Source organism: Dermacentor albipictus, chromosome 10 (genome assembly GCF_038994185.2).
Source record: "Dermacentor albipictus isolate Rhodes 1998 colony chromosome 10, USDA_Dalb.pri_finalv2, whole genome shotgun sequence".
In the NCBI taxonomy this organism is placed as follows: domain Eukaryota; kingdom Metazoa; phylum Arthropoda; class Arachnida; order Ixodida; family Ixodidae; genus Dermacentor; species Dermacentor albipictus.
The window spans coordinates 56,172,855-56,187,943 of record NC_091830.1 but is presented as its reverse complement, the minus strand read 5'-3'; the positions used below and the strand labels follow the sequence as shown (position 1 = coordinate 56,187,943).

At 43.8% G+C, this 15,089-nt stretch overlaps 1 protein-coding gene across 11 annotated transcripts in view; it reads left to right on the top strand.

Moving 5' to 3' along the window:
• LOC135917058 (uncharacterized) overlaps window positions 1–15,089 on the top strand; it is a 119,799-nt gene that overhangs the window by 76,215 nt on the left and 28,495 nt on the right. The window contains exon 1 of one of the 11 annotated variants that reach the window (XM_070528017.1): window positions 1,136–1,208. The exons of the other annotated variants lie outside the window; for them this stretch is intronic. The gene's annotated coding sequence lies outside the window, so the exon portion shown is untranslated. Of the gene's footprint in view, window positions 1–1,135; window positions 1,209–15,089 lie in introns of those variants that run through there. 11 annotated transcript variants of the gene reach the window in all.

Here is a 15,089-nt window from a genome sequence, read left to right as displayed (position 1 = left end):
GCAGATCACACGAGAAATACACGAAACAAACATTTTTACCAGCCACATTGCCACCCATCTTGGCATGCAATGCGAAAAAATTCTGGCGCACCTGACATCTTTCTAAGAAAGCAGCTGTCGAATGTAAGAAGGAGATGCCTTTCTAAGAAAGGAGCAGGTCGAATGACTTATCGCCTATCATTTTTTTTTGAAAATTGGATTACTGCCTTACTCTTTGTCAGAAATTCATGACACAAACTTATCGCTAATCGCACCGCACTGATCACTAGCATCAGGTTAAAAATTGTGTGTCTAACCCATATAGTTAACAATCATTTTTACCGCGTATATCGAAGGATTGAAGGAATGTATCGAAACTGAGTGTTACCCGCCGCGGTAGTTTTGTGTCTGTGGCGTTGCGCCTCGCCGCTCGAGGTCACGGGTTCAAACCCAGCCACGGCTGCTGCATTTCCATGGGGGTGACATGGAAACAGGCGCATGTACTTATACTTTGGCCAAGGTAAAGACACTCCAGCTGTTTGAAAATGTTGAGAAGACCTCCACTACGGTGTGCCTAATAATCAGATCGCGGTTTTCGCACGTAGAAACCCAAAATTCATTTACCTTACTGCTTATATTTTGTCGACGATAATATCGAAAAGTTTCGAAAAGGATTAGCATATCTTGAGCTATATTTCTCATATGCATGAAGAGGCATTAAAGCTTTGGTGCAGATTATATTGTATTGTGTCGCGAGGATGTATTTAACAAAGCATCAGTAGGCATTGCATCATTAGTAACTGAGTGGTGTAGGCTAACAATTTATATACAACAACGTTTTTTTTTTTCTATAAACCACTCAGATCGGCAGTGCCGAAAAACTTTTAACGTAAAAAAACAAAAAAGGAAGTAATCCAAGCATTATTCGCCGATAGCCCAATGCTAGCCTAATACAGGACTCGTATTCTTGTAGTGCGCGAGTATATCCGGCCATATGATCATCAACAGCAAGCCATCACAGGTCACAGAACATGTGCCATTTTGGCTAGGCTTTTAACAGCTGCCTCGCACACATGCCCTTACGCAGTTAACAGGAAAGACTAAAGCTTCAGTGCAGGCTCATTGTGCTACGAACGTTCCAGGTACTGTGACAGGTGTGCCATAAACGCTCTGGCGACGTACTGCACGCAGCCGACATAAGCTAGCACTGCAGAAGCAGCGGGGTTCGGGTAAGTATAGTCGACTGTGGTTTGTCAACCTAGATAGTTTTGGTTTATCTTTGAACCAAATTGTCTGTCTCCCCATTTAATATCTTGCCCGAATATGGTGTGTTGCGACACCGCGAAGCCGAGCAGCCAGGGGTCATACCCTCCCACGCATCTATGTGCAAGTTTTAACCGTGTCGTGGGAAGACAGTATTCTGGCAGTTTAGCCAGTGCCGACTGTTTGGAACCTTTAAACCTCTCGACGGAGGCAACGCGCCTCTCTGGCCTCCGCTAGACCTTAGCGTCCCCCCTCTTGGCACCCCCACTTGACAGCCGCCTTTTCCTCTCCACCTCTTCTCTTCATTATTATGCGAAGCATATTACGAGAGCTCAACCCAGCTCCTCAGGCGCGGCGGTGTCGCCTTGAAACCACGTGACACCGTGACGTCACGACAGAGGAGAATTGGCTTTGGCTCAACTCTTGCAAGATGGGCTGGGTGGGAATCGAACCAGGGTCTCCGGAGTGTGAGACGGAGACGCTACCACTGAGCCACGAGTACGATGCTTCAAAGCGGTACAAAAGCGCCTCTAGTGAATGCGGTGTTGCCTTAGAAACGAGCTGTTTCTAAGGCTCAGGCGTGCGTCGCTTGCTCAGGCACACATTTCGTTGCCGCGCCGAACGCTGCGTTGCTTGACGCTCACCGCGTCCAATGAGGGGCGTCCAAGGCGAAGCAGAGTAACGCATGAGTTGTTTCTTCGTCTAGCCGAACCAAATATAGCCAAGCAACAGCAGTTCACCAAGGTAAACAGTGGTTCAACAACTAAAATAAAGGCTAGTATGCTTCGCATCCTGGGCTTAACCTTACCTAAGCCACAGCCATTTTTTTCATATTAGTATGATATTTCCTATAGCGGTCCTGTGTCCTGTTCTTTTTCTCTGAATTTCTAATGTCCAGATGGGTAGGGTTAAGTTTGTGTAGGACAACCGAGCTGGTTTATGCCATGAATTTGAAAAACCTGAATGCGAGTATTGCTAAAATGTCGGCATAGAACACCAAAATGTTGACACACGTTCTGGTACAGTACACGGAGCACCAAAATACGCAGATTGTAATCAATATGTACATGATGATCTGGCCTTTAGAACACATGCTGATCTATTCTGTATTATTAAAACGGATCAGAACATCTAAAGTGGCATCTCACCCAGTTCGTGTCTTCTTCTTTATGAAATTCTTAATGTTGGCATGAGAATGTTAGCTCCAGTTTGGCATAAAGTCCTGTCAATCAATGATTCTCGCAGCCACATAAGCACGTTCGAACATGTCAAGCTCACTGACTACTTGGAGAGAAGTAACTAAGGTGTCCGCAGAAGTGACCTATACACATGCTGCTATTGTTTCTTGCACTGGCTCCGAGAAATCAAGATCGCGGGACTTCATAGCCAGTGCCATATTTACCTCTTCAAGGATCTCACACTGCGGCGTTGTTTTTTTTTTAATGTGAGGATAAATGCCTCAGTGCACACAGGCGTATGGGATGTTTAGTTCCGTGCAGCAGACATTACGGACCATAAAAGACACAAAGTACTGCTTGCCCAGATGCAATAGTTGTGTGGGTTTATATTAAACCTCTGACGTTTCATAAGCGAGTGCCTGGAATGTCAATAAAACTATGTAGTAGAGATAGGGAGTCTTTTAATTTTATGAGCTATCTTTTTTAATACGAGGGTAAATGTCTCAGGGCATACAGGAGTATGGGATGTATAACTTCATGCAGTAGACATTGCATACCATAAAAGAGACAAAGTACTCCGTGCCCAAATGCAATAGTTGTGTGGGTTTATACTAAACCTCTGACGATTCGTAAGCGAATGCCTGGAATGGCAAAAAACTATGCAGTGGAGATAACGAGAACTTTTCATTTTATGAGCTATTCGGGAAGTGAACGCCTACGTGTCATGAACCACTATAGCCCACACGGCATGACACCTGATGCGCATGACATAAATGTAAAGGCACAGTTTTTAAAATTTTGAAGGAATTGCAGTCACGATGCGTGCGTAACCACTGACGCATAACCCCTTTACTGGAAGACGCATACTGACAACACACAGAACGACAATGGCTCCACCCCAGGCAGTAATCGCGAACAGAATACAAACAAGTTATCCAACATTTCTCTTTGTTACAAAGACATAGTTAGATGGATTAGTAGAAACGTAGCTTAGTACAACTACGCAGAACTTGATATACAGCTGTGACAAGGGGCAACGGAACCATGCACGTACTTCATACATAGATATAAAAAAGTCCCAGTTTCGTCCGAAAGGCGAAACACCTATTGCGATAGCCAATTAGTAGACAGCGATACGAAGTAAGGATAGCAGTTTGATTGGTATCACGCGTGCGGAGGCAAACACACGCTAACAAAATCCTAGCATGAGGAAGCATGGCAGCAGAAGCAAGCGAAGTGACGTACATGCTGCCTATTGCTTCAACACAAACTAAACTGCGACAGTACAGCGGCCACACAGCTACAAGCTGTCAGCACCGTCAGCGCACCGGCACTCTGTCCACAGCAGAGTGCTTTCAAACTTAGGCACGGGTGGCCGTGCCACACGCAGCAGCCGCCGAAATGAAACGCCCCCTCGCGTCCCTCTCCTCACCCCCGGTGCCTTGCACGTGACGGAAGACGGCGCGCACTTCTGCCCTGCTTCATCTTCTTTCCCAAGCTTTAACTTCATCATCACTTTCACAAGCTTAAATGTCATCAGCTTCACAAGCTTTAACTCGCACAAACAACATAGGGCGCGTGGTGATGGGGTCGCCGCCCTTGGACGGAACGTCATGGTGACGGCGACAGCAAAAATTCGCCTGAAGTTTTGAACATATTTACTATCGGAAAAAAATACATGTGTCCTGGTGGTATTTATATCACGCCAAAATGTAAGAAACGATAACACTCTCAAGAAGTCTCCTTGTCCATTTTGCGGCAGTACTACGTCACAGCCTACACATGTTAGCTGTAGCGATCTGAGGGTCGTCTGTCTCTTGTTGACAAAATCTGTGGTGTGGTTCCGTTGCTCAAGTAGAAGCATTGGCGGCTGGAATGTTTTGTAGCTTTTTGTAGCAGCAACAGCGTTAGCAGCAGCAGCAGATGAGGATGCTGTTTTGGTTGGCGATTCTGGAACGGGGCCCTCAACTTGCAGCACAGTTCCTGCATTTACTAGCAGTACCATGTCTTATCATACGTCTAAAGGGCAGCGGAGTCTGATGCCATCTTCAAGAACTTCGAAGCCTTTCACCTTTTTCCGTCGTAAAGGCGTAAAAGGGATTGTCCATTCCTGCTGGCCACTTTTTTGTACGACTGAACGCCAGTTCGACTTTAAAAACAGTTGTGCTTTCCCTTTACTCAGACGGAGTAACCAACATATATACAGGGCGTCCCAATATCATGCACTATGATTTAAATATATGCAACTGCCACGTAGTTGGACAGAATTGAGGTAATTTTGCTTGCCGTCGCTTGGAGATACTCAGATTATTTTTGTGCTGCACATCAATACATAATTAGTCTTAAATAATAAATCAACATGTCAAATATTATAATTCGATGAGAAGTTTCAATGACAAACGTGTAGAGTAACATAAAAAAGTCCCGATACTAATGCAAACCCGCCACAAGTGCTAACTGCGTGGCATACGCAGACATAGTAACGCGTCCGAAAAACCCCTGCCCTGATATCCGTCCTTTCCTCGCTCTCAATTTCAGTTTATTGTAGTGAAGCTATGTCCTAATTATTTTCAAGCAGCAGGAGGCTAACCTGATACTGGCGTTTTCTTGCTGATAGCCTCCGAACGTTCGGGGTGGTTACACGTTGTGGCACCTGAAGCTTTCTTTAACGTCCCGCGTGGTGCGGTCAGATAGCGTGCCGCTCACTGATGCTCACGATATGTCGCCGGTAAAAGTGCACACGTGACTGGGTTCGTCCATGGTATCGCAATTCTTTACAGCGGCCTGGCGGTTACGCAACCATCCACCGTCCATGAAGTTCACAGCTTGCGGTCGCTTGTCGCGTGGAAATCCGAAGAGCGCAAGTAACCGCAACTACTTCGTGCTGTCTCCTTCCTCTTGCCAGGTGGAGCCGTTGGCTTCGAACTAAACGGCAGGTGACACGTTTGAGTAACTTTGGGACCTTCCCCGAGGCAGCCCAGGCACATTGGTGGCCATCCAGCTTCCACCAGGCGGGCTGGCTCACCTGCAATTTTAAATTAATGAGCAGCATCTTCAATGGGGATTCCAGGCTTCAACTTCGTGCCCAGGACACGCGTCGTCGACCCTTTCTCAGCGACGCCATGAACGCGCCACCATTCTTTGGCTACTTCACACACCTTGCCCTAAGGCAAAAACGCGGCACGCACACCACCATCCTTGACATTGTCCAGAACACAAGGCACTTTTACACGGAATCCTTGCTTGTTAGGATCAACAATTAGCATCGGCGTCCCTTGGCATTTACGTCGCTCACTGACAGCAACTTCTTCACAGGCACGGAAATCTTAAACGTGACGGCGCACCCGTGATTTATTTTAGAAGCCCTGAGGGCATCCACCTCAAAGATCAAATTTAAATCACCAAGGGCGTTCCGTTTGCATAATTTCATTCAGGAATATATCTGTCCGCCAGCATATTCAAAAGGGAAATGCAAAATTTCCATGTCTTTTTAGCTATTGTGTAAAAGACGTGAAGGCGAAAACCTTGTATAGCCTACTGTAATTCACCTTAATTAAGTTTATTCCACCCTAAGCCCCCTGATCTAGCATAATCCACCCTAATTCTCTTTAGTCGACCTTAATCCACCCTAATCCATCTTCATCCTTATTCATGGATCCTAATACACCTAATACACCATATTATACCCTAATCCAGTTTTCTCCACCTAAAGCTAAAGATTGACAAATCATTAATTAACTTTGAGAATAATTAGTGATCTCGTACGCATGGCCGGATATGCTTTTGGTCGCTTCTGTCCTTCCTTGGGTCACGTGATATTTTTGTGCCTCACAACGCGACCTTGAAACGTAGGGACCTAATGCCTTCACTTAAAAAAGAAAGTGATCGTAAGTATACATGCATAAACAGGGCAGCGTACGTATCTTTATTCGAAGGTGTGACATGAAATTGGCAAGTAGCACCGCAAAATATAGCGTTACTTAGGAGCAGAGAGTAGTATTTGCCCATGAAATTGTATGCAGTATTTAATATTCAACGGCGCCTATACTTGCATACTGAAACCAGTGTGGCACAAACGAAACCAGCGCACTTTGCAGTACCAGCAAGCAAACTGCCGTGCAAACAAGCGCGCGTACAGCACCAACTACTGCCTCCCAGCGTCATAGCAGTGAAACCAGCGTCTCGTCTAGTGTGAGTGAGCTCTTCTCCAGCGTTCTCACTCGTGTGCCACTGACTCCCAGCGAGCGCCGGCGTACCCAGTGCAATACAGTGTCAAAACATGTGCTGGTTTCACACCGGAACCCAGTGGAAGACAAGGCTTATGCAGTAGGGTTGCCTCGTATTCCTAGCGAATTTATCTGCCGCCTCAAAGCCTGGCCACCACGTGAGGCAGGGGAGCTCTGATGGGGCTAGACTCCAGGCCCCGCCCCCCTTAACCCAAGCAAGCACATTTCATAAAGTTTTCTGTCGCTGTCTCTCTTCCCCTTCGAATGAGGAACAGCATGTAGTTGAACATTCATACGCTTGTAAATCTTTCTTCTCCTAAATAAAGGGCCCTCTCTCTGTTCTCCATCACATCACCGGGGCGTTGTTGGTTTAAGACCCCTTACCGACTGCGTCATGCTGTGTTTCTCGAGTACCTTAAGTACACGTGGCTGTACGATGACACAGTGACAATCATGGCATGATAGCGGTGCTACGATGGAATGAAGACGGGTGCATAAAGACATTTTCATGGCCGTGACTGTATCATGAAACCTGTTTGTCAAGGATGGTGTGACGACGATAGCATTAGACTCAGGTCACAAAGCTAGATTGAAGAAGCTGCAACGACAGTGCTTGCAGTCACGGCCAACCTTACCAACCGAATGGCCCAAGCTATCGCGCGACTTGGGCTATGGCGCTGGCGTACAAGGTAGGATGATGACGGCATGACGGGAGTCCGAACACGAAGCGAGAATGGCGAGGATGCAACGACCATGAAGGTATCACTATCATGGCTCAAGCTGTTACATAACTAGGGTGGTTGCTTGGGCTAGTTGGTAATTCCTGGTCACAAATAACGTACAGCGCGAAGGACAAGGACAGCGATAGACGACATACACAGTGCTGTATGTCCACGACTGTCTACGAGGCGCTGTGTATGTCGTCTGTCGCTGTCCTTGTCCTTCGCGCTGTACGTTATGTTTGATCTGTTACATAACTTGAGCCATTTGGTTGGCGCAAGACTATCGGTAACTAGCTATCGGTAACTAGCAAGACTATCGGTAGCTAGCTAGCTAGCTAGCTTGCTAGCTAGCTAGCTAGCTAGCTAGCTAGATAGATAGATAGATAGATAGATAGATAGATAGATAGATAGATAGATAGATAGATAGATAGATAGATAGATAGATAGATAGATAGATAGATAGATAGATAGATAGATAGATAGATAGATAGATAGATAGATAGATAGATAGATAGATAGATAGATAGATAGATAGATAGATAGGCTCAAAACGTCTGAAGTAGGCAAATATAGCTAATCACATTAAAGTATTCTCCCTGAGGATCTTTGTGCATAATCCGGGACCAAATGGTCAATCCGAACTTTTAGCCGTGCTCAATGGCATCTGGAAAAAGGAGTGTGTCTGTGGCCTTTCGAAAACGTCCCGTGTCGTACCTAGGTTAAATCCTGTTAAAACGTCTCTTTATCCTGAGTCATTTCGACCAGTTAGTTTGCCAAGCTGTATTCTCGAGGCCACGGAGAAAATGACAAACACCAGTTTGCTATGGTGGTGTGAACAAACAAAAGTGCTTCTCGATCACATGACAGAATTTCAAATGCTGTAGGGCCGCACGGATAAAATTTTAGGCATTGTTACGTACGTCGAGCCTGGAATAGCTAAAGAACATTTCACAATAGTGGTCTATTTAGACATTAAACAAGCCTACGACAATGTCAATTATGCCTTCGTATTATGTCGCTTGATAGAACTGGAAGTTTCTCCAAGGGCGGAAAGGTTCATTCAATTCAATTCAATTTAGTTTCACCTACATAGGTGGTACAGGATGTCCACGAGGCGCGGTAAAAGGAGGCAACAATGCCTGATGACAGGGCCTTCACCACGGCATCACACATCATGACAGAAGGTCGGCATGACAAAACACTGCAATACAGTGTGAGATCAAAGCAATCAGTGAAAATTCAGCAATACATGCTGTTTTACATACGACAAATTTTCCTATAATTTGACATTACATCATTCTAGCTCACGGAAACAATGATGTAGAAAATCATTCGAATTGCACTTGCTCAAGACAAAAGAAAGGTACAATACTAAGCAAAAAAGGTAGGAGAAGAAAGCATCAATTTCATTATTTTCTTAAATTGAGAAAAGGTTTTTCAATCTTCTATGCAGTTCATCATTAAAGGATATGTGTTAGAGAGTGTAAGTATTTGGTTTTCTACGACCAGAGCACCACAATTTGTGCGTGACCTCGACGAAATCATAGATACAGTGCCCAAGTTAAGGGTAAGGTTCCTGTTGAAGCACTTAGTGTAGAAGGATGTAAAATCATGCCTAATGTTATGTAAAACAGGTACAGTCAATCAGAAACTCTAAAGTTCATACTACGGCAGTACTGTAACTGCGTCGTAGAGGGATTCTTTGGTAATTGTTGCGGAATAGATACCGTCTTCAACGCCCTTAACTGAAGCTAAAACGGTGGTCTCATTCTGATCGTTACATGTGCCCTAAACTAGCTGACAGTATATAAAATAGGTGTTAACTACGGAAAAAATAAATTTGCTTTCTCAAACCCAGAGGCAAAATCCAATTTAGTCCTTGCAACAAACCAATAGACCTAGATGCTTTCAGACGAACCCCATCCACTTGATCCGTCCATGTTAAGTCATATTTCAAGCAGACACCCAGGAAGCGGCGAGAATTTGTTGGCAATACGTTGGTATTATAGATCTGTAGTTGGACACGATGATTCAAGGACTTGTTTTTAGGGCGGAAAATAATATATTGTGTATTTTTCTTATATAGGTCCAGTTGGTCGCTTTTTAACCAGATCTGTAGCTGGCTCAGCCATTGATTTGCATGTTGTTCAAGCGAGGCTAGATTTGGACCAGAAAATAAGACCTTAGTGTCATCCGCGTAAAGGATAATACCCGGTGTGCGATGGACGTTAAGGAGATCATTTATTTATAAAATAAATAACAAAGGCCCAAGAATAGACCCTTGTGGCACACTGTGCGCAATTATTTCTATATAAGACAGAAATTTATTCATACCAGTGTATTTTTTTCTTCCTGTCAGATAACTGTCTACCAGCCCACGTGCTATTCCTCTGATATCATACTTTCTCAGTTTTTTCATAAGAATTTCATGTTTGATAGAATAAAAGACATTTAGAATGTCAAGGAAAATATCCATTGTATATAGCTTCCTTTCAAAGTTTTCCGAAATGTGGTGCTTTATGAAGTGCAGTGCTGTCTCCGTTTATTTTCCAGCCTTGAATCCCTATTGTTGTTGACATATTATATTTTGAGCATTAAAAATATGTTTAACCTCATGCATAGTATGTCTTCGGGTATTTTAGAAAAGAGCGGCAAAACAGAAATAGGTCTGTTTTATTGAGATAATTTTTTCTTCCTCCTTTAGATATTAAGGTTAGGCGTGCAACTTTCAATTTATCGGAGAATATACCGGTTTCTAATATGAGATTGCATATATATACTAGAGGACCCACAAGAAATGGTTCTACGGCCTTGATAAGGCACGCACTAATATTGTCATTTCCTGGCGAGAACCCATCCTTCATTGCATTTACAACACTTACAACTTATTTCGATGTAGGTATTAGAAACAGTGAATTAATATTACTGGAAGGAACACATTAATCAATAGGCGTCGACGCTTGGGTCATTCGTGAGTAATTCCGCAAGCCTGCATTAAGAAAATGTTCATTAAACTGCTTTGAAAGTGCTACACCTGAAAATCTTTTACCGTCGATATAAAATCAGGCGAAATGCTTGCTTTGCCCTTTTAATGATGTTGTTAGCTATTTGGCACAGTAATTTAGGATTGTTCATGAGTGTGGAAAATTCGTTGTCGTAGTAAGCTGATTTTGCTTTCAGATATTAAGGTAAGTTGTTACGGAATCTTTTAAACTCCTTCAATTAACCGGAATATTCGTTTTTATGAAACGAGCAAACAACCAGTTTTTCCTGTTTATACGTCTGTATGATGCCGGAGCACTTCACTCTTTTGTTATCCTCCTTTGCTTTTTTATAGGGAAGAGTGGAAAAGCACTGTTATAGTGGTGAAGCGCTTTCACTAAAATATGTCATATGCCTTCCACGGGTTACTTCCACTATATATGTCATCCCGGACTGCGCCAGCTATCAGTGAATGCAACTTTGCAATGTTATTTTCATTGATGATTCGTCGAAGAAATTTAGTTCTATCCATTTTTCTCACCAAGGAAAAGAAGGGAAAAAAGGGAGGTGATCACTTAAGCTCGTCAAAATTGCACCGGATGTAATTTTATTTGAAGCTAAATTAGTAAAGCACAAATATATGATCGTTCCAGAGCTTTGATTGATTCGTGTCGGCCTATCTACAATATTTTCATAGCCATATGTTAACATGAACTCGAGCAGGCACCTGGCTAGCATTGTATCTTAATAAATCAATGTACATGTCACCAAATATAATAACATGCCGTTTAGTGAAGGTAGCATATTCAAGAAAGGACCCAAGGTAAGTAAGAAAGGTGCTAACTAATCCGTGAGGGGGTCGGTACATGAGATTACTATGATTCGTACTATGATTCGTTGCACCAACTGTTTCAAAATCATAACAAACTACGGTTAACTCCGGAAGAACCTCATAGTAAATGTTTTGTTTTATGCACAAAGATACGCCGCCACCACATTTTTGTTTCCTAAATACAGAGACGTTGTCGTAACCTGGTAACTGTGCAACATCGCTATTCGATGTATACCATGTTTCTGTAAATCCAATTATGTCAAAGTGACATTTTATGAGCTCGAGATCAGCCTCAATTTCATCAATCTTATTTCTGAGGCTTTCTGCATTTAAATGATACAATGGCAAGAAATACAGGCTAGAGTCATATCATAACCAACCTGCGTATGAGAAGTGATGAGAATGGGGCCGACGAACAAGCTGGACAGCACGATGTTCGCTTTTTAAGGGCAAATTGAAGGGGCATTTCCGGGGAACTGGTCACACGTGTTGCAGAAGGTGATAATACAGCCGATAGCTTGTAGGTGGAGGCTTGCGCCATTGATGCCCAGAATTTCGATGATCGTGCGCATGACAAGTGATGAGAACGGGACCGACGAACAAGTTGCCGCCAGTGCTGCCCAATCTAATTTATTGAATGGCAGATCAATATTTACTCAAACAACCAAACATAAAAATTGTGCTAGTAATCTTAGCCAAGCAGTCGAACAAGGGACTGTCTTAAGTTTGTTTCTTTTTAATTTTGTTATAGCGGATTTACTGCGAAGCTTTCACATGCACCACGCTATTCTCTAATCACGGGTGACATGTTTATTTGGGCCCTGGGTTTGTGCCTCAAACTCTTCAACGTACTTTGCTGAAATGCGTAAACACCATGGAGAATTTTTTAAAAGAAACAATGGAAGTGTGTTAAAGAAACACGGCTGTGCTATTCTTCACCAGAGGATATCTAAAGGGCTTTAAGCTGTATCTTGAGGGACACCCTTTGGCCATCGTAAAACAGCACAAATTTCTGGGGCTACACAAGAGAACCTTCCTGGAATTCTCATATGAAAGCCTTCGAAGAACATGTAAACTCTATAATATTTTTTTGCCGCTTAGCAGGCGCGACATGGCGCGTGTAATTTGATTATTACGAAAGGTAGATAATGTACTTATAAAGCAAAAGATAGCATATCCTTCAAGTGTTCTGCATGGCAGAACGACTGCAACAAATAATAGCTAGGAAGCTCAGGTATGCTTAAACGTTATTAAGCAACCTAGAGTTCCTTAGTAAATGCAGAGGCACGTCACCCTTCGCTTCCTACTATGAAAACGGTTAAAATATATTGGCGCTACTTGCACGTTTCAATTAAGACAAAATACACCACTAGCCATTGCACTTATTGAGGGATACAGGGCTTGTATCAATACGGTGATTTATGTGCAAAAAAGCCTCCTACTACATCAATAATTTTAGATTTATGATATCTGCAACCCTTCATGACGACTCATCGCCCAAAACATTGGACTTTCTGTTCAATGTACTATACGGAAACGAGAAAACATGCTTAGAATAGCAGCACAATAAGCGTTATTCTAAGTATACTTTGGATCCCGTCATGTTCAAGTGTACACAGAAGGTTCTTGTCGAACAAAGTTTTCTACAGCCACATCTATGTAGGACATGGTGAATTGCAGTATACACTAGACCCCATACCGTGGTTTCAGAAGGACATGGTTCGATCAGATCTGGAAACCTTCAGATTTATTTTAAATTGATGCTTTACCTCAGTTGAAATTCGCTTACACATTGGCTAGAATCAAAACATTTCTCAAATCAAACATTTCCTGCAAAAACATTTAAAGCTCTGATAGTGCGCAATGTACTTGTGAACACGCGGATGAATGAATGCAACATATTCTGCGGTGATGGTAGCGAAACAACACAGAGATAATGTTTAACATGTCATTTAATGGCATTGCACCACAGGGCTTTCAGCCTCACTAAAATCTTATGCCCACGACGTACGTATTCATTTAAAAGGCGAGCGTTACTGGCTTTCCGAAGATTTCTAGATGCGAGCTAAATTCTTGGAAAGTATTCAGTGGAGCATGTATATGTGATAAGCAAACTTAGTGTTTCCTTTGAGTTCGTTTTATTCAATGTCTAGATTTCTGCTCTTCATCTATACCTATTTAGTGCTTTCTTGATCTGCCCTGACTTTTGTGTAGATGTGTGAGGAGACCCTGTGTATACTTCAGTGAACTCGTGTGACTCGACTTCGTGTTGAAGTGTTTCTGAGTTGACAATTAGTTTTTTTTGTGGCTTTAGTGTACTTTTGTACCAGGACACTCTGTTACTATGGTTAGGAGTCGGTTTTGAAATTTAGTAGTTTTATGTATTTTTTTTATATCTGTGGGTTTTATTATTGACTCGTGTCTTATGCGAAAAGGGGCAGCCTGCGCCAGTTAAAGGCGGCATCTCCTTCGCACCATTTAATAGGTGTCAGAAGTCTGGAACAGACGGCCCGGTACTGCCCAATCTCTACGCCCAAAAGAATTCGTGAATGCATTGAATGCTCTCCCTAACCTGCCTTTATATATATGTATTTGTAATACCTATTATGACTTGCCATTTTGTGTATGGGCGCTTTATTTTGTTTTCACACTCATGCAATAGTTCCTTGAATCGCTGTAAAATAGCAGAGAAAATAGATTAGAAAATATTAAATAACTAAACAAATTATTCATTGAGGGGTTGAACAGACAGTGGAGAGTCAGAGGTCTTCTAACGCTTTCTGGGTGAAATTTTCAGTGTCCTTAAATATCCTGCGTAATTTTCACCTTGAAAGCCACATTACGAACTTGCGCTTGAGATGTAACGTTGATATGTCCTGCTTGTCACGACATGGACCGAAGGTGTGCTAAGGCGTATCAAAGATATGGATGAAAAACTTTATTAGGGTCCTTTAGGGCGCGCACAAGCGCGCAGCGGGCCGCTCCCACGTCGGGACAGAGAGGCCGAGTCTCTCCGCCGCGTCGCGGGCCCGTTGGACAGCCCATAACTGTTCTTCGAGGTTGGGGCTGTGTAGGACCGCATCCCAACGTGAAGAAGTGTTGTTTTTATCGCTGTGTAACGCGGGACATCGCCAGAGCATGTGAGGTAAACTCGCTAAATCATTGCAAAGTGCACATGCATTTGTTATTTGAATTTCGGGGTACACCTTGTGAAGAAGTAGGGGGTTTGGGTAAACCCCCGTCTGTAGAAGCCGGAGTGTCAAAGCTTGAGGTCTACTGAGTTTGCCATGTGGGAGGGGGTAGATCCTCCGAGCCAAATAAAAGTGCTTAGTAATTTCGGTGTAGGATGAAGGAGAGTCCCGATTGTCAGTACCCCCAGCGTCAGGCTGCCCGGTAGCTACGCGGTTGATGATCCCTCGCGCAGCTCCGTGTGCCGACTCGTTGAGGTTGGGCGGGGCACCCTCGATCTGTCCCACGTGGGCTGGAAACCAGATCAATGTGTGTGGCTTGATCTCCTTGCTTCCTAGTATCCTTAGGGCCAGCTCGGATATGGTACCTTTGGCAAATGCCCTAACAGCTGATATGGAGTCACTGTAGATTGATGTCCTCTTGTCGTCCAATAAGGCCATCGCTATTGCAGCCTGCTCTGCGATCTCAGAGGACGTCGTCCGAATCGAGATTGCGTTTGTTATTTGCCTTTCATGATCTACGCTAACTACAGCGAAGGCCTGTCCGTCGGCGTAGCGCGCTGCGTCTACGAAACTGTTCTCCGAAGCCCGTTCACGAGCCTTTTCCAGGAGAGCCTTCGCGCGCGCCCGACGTCTTCCCACGTTGTGCTCTGTATGGACGTTTCGTGGGATCGGGGCGACAATGATGCGGTCCCGCTGCTCTCGAGGGATGCTACAGA